Here is a 2500-nt window from a genome sequence, read left to right on the forward strand (position 1 = left end):
TTTACTGTATTTTTGGATGAGAATTCTAGGTAATAAATTTGATCTGATGAATCAATCTCTCTTTTGAAAACAAAGAGCCTTTAACTGTTTACTCGACAGACTGCAGGGATTTGGGGAGAGTCCTCGCTGCTTATTGGGTAGATAATGCAGATTGCAGATGATGTGCAGATGATGTGCATTTTGATGAATATTTTCCCACTAGACTGCAACTGTTTCTATCTATTAATTTAGATCTAATGGGAAAAGTGTGTTCCTGGGTAGTTTTAGGCTAGGACTTATAAAACGGTTAACACATCGTTGATATGGTTTTGTGTCTGCCTGAAATCTATTGCTGAAATGAACTTTTAGGTGATGGTAACACCTGAGATTCCAATATTCTGTCTATTCCCAAAGAAATCACAACCTGAGCAAAAACCCTGGCATCCAAACCTGGGTGCCTCGCTTCTGGCTGACAAGGGAGAGAATATTGACACTTATTGATCTTTAGGACTGGGTTTTATCAGAGTTTCCGAATGGGACGATGGTGACTGTGAGGCTTTTGGTGCTGCTGATGTATCTCAAAAGCCGTGGTTGTTCCACAGGCTGTTGCAAGGGTGGTGAGTGCAGGTGGGGCCATCGGTGTTGCAGGCTTCAAAATGCTCCTATGAATCATAATTTATATATATGTACATGTTGTGAGTGTGTGTGTGTGTGTGTATATATATGTATTTCATGCAAAGCTACAGCGGAGTGTCCTGACGAGTATGACGAGCTAAGTGTCCAACAAAATAAAAACTGAGTGAATTAAAAGCCCCAGCCCAAGTTCCAGATATTTGAGCTGCTGGGAGCTGGTGCAGTTCCACCCCGTGCAGGGAAGTGCTGCAGATTTGAACCAGATGACGCTCTGGCTCTCAGGGCAGAGGCCTGGAATTTTGACTTGTTTTAGAGTAATGTCTTTAACTGATTTCTTAGGTGCAGATTTTGCAAATTTGGCTAATTTTGCTGTTTTGAACTTCTTTCTAACGTGCGAATGCACATGTGTATAGGACTGTATGGACACACCATTTGTTTCTTCTTTCCTGGGGTTGTCTTTTGTCTTTATCGCTAAGTAAAGATGTTCAAAAGGATTGTAAGAATGTCATGAGCTTCTCCCTCTGGAATAAAATTGTAATAAAGTTGCGTTACTTTAATGGGAATATACATTTAAAACACCTTTTGGGGGAAACACAAGCCAATATCCCAGCAAGAAGAAAATAAAGAGATAAAGCCAGCGCCTGCCTGCCCGAGAAACTTCTGCTTTGCTTTATCCCGGAGTGATAGGGTGGCTGAGATAGTCTTTGGAAATTACAACTGCCATTGAGAGGGAAGCCAAGCCATGCTGTATTTCAGAAAATGAAAATGCTGTAGCTTTGGCGGAGGGAGGGGCCAGGTCCCCAGGGCATCTGTTTCCCATCAGTGTCCCACCATGCTTGCAGCCTGGCTTGGCACTCTAACATTTAACCTTCCCAGCAGGAGGTGGACCATAGGGCAACAAGGCTGCGGAATAATGAAACAAGAGTGTAGTGTGGTGTACAAAGCCTTTGTGAGAGCAGAAGTTGAGACATGAAACACTCAGGGTGGGGAGATGTGAAAGTTCCAGATTTTTCTCCAAAGCCCCCAACAGCCTGTCGCAGAGGCAGGAGCGCGGCGTCTCCCAGCAGGCAAAGCCAAGGCCTTTCCTCATCTATCCATGCCTTTTTGCCCGCTGCTTTCAACTATTATAAAGATACAATTACCTTGGGAGATTGTGGCAGTTCAGTTGATTAGCACGGTGAATTAAAAGAATGAGTCACAAATGACATGTCCAGCTCTTCTCTACTAGTCCTTTGTATTCCCAGTGTACCTCACCCCTGTTGTAAGAAGGTCAAAAATTAGAGAGAGATAACAATTTTCAAGCAGCTAGCACTTAGGAGCAGAATTAACAATCATTCTGTATGTAATTGCCAGTTAATAGTAAATTGCCTTCTAGACTGTAAAATGCAATATAAACTGGTGGGCACCTAAAATTAAATTAATGAGGTATTTGCTGCATTTAAAAGTGAATAGTGCAAATTAATAACTGGGTACAATAGTTGTTTTAATACATATTGAGCGGTGCAGCATTTGCTTGTTTAATAATAATTTTAAAACTGCTACCTGAAAAATTTGCTGTCTGTGGGTAAATCGAGCGGTTGGTGCAGGTTGTAGCCATAATTTTGCTGGTAAAGTCTTCCAGGTTCCTAAATTAAATATCAGAGATTATTTTTTAATTAGAATATAAGCACTGCAGCCTTATTTGATTATGGCAAATTGTGATTTGTATGCTTCGAAATGAAATTATGTTACAGATAAAATTGCACCTTTACACACATATTTTAAGCTGTGCAGATCCTGTTGGTTTGCTCTCAGCTGAGCGGCAGGACTGTGTTTACAGTGTGTTTGTGCCACTGTTTTCTCTAAGTCTATGTTTTGCATAATGATTCCCTGGCAAATAAAGGATGCA

General features: G+C 41.2%; 1 protein-coding gene across 8 annotated transcripts in view; it reads left to right on the forward strand.

Moving 5' to 3' along the window:
* Positions 1–2500, forward strand: part of EBF3 (EBF transcription factor 3) — a 121397-nt gene that overhangs the window by 88027 nt on the left and 30870 nt on the right. The gene's annotated exons all lie outside the window — the stretch shown is intronic.

Source organism: Empidonax traillii, unplaced genomic scaffold (genome assembly GCF_003031625.1).
Source record: "Empidonax traillii isolate 1590-97213 ecotype Southwest subspecies unplaced genomic scaffold, ASM303162v1 scaffold150:size1405651, whole genome shotgun sequence".
Taxonomy (NCBI): Eukaryota; Metazoa; Chordata; class Aves; order Passeriformes; family Tyrannidae; genus Empidonax; species Empidonax traillii.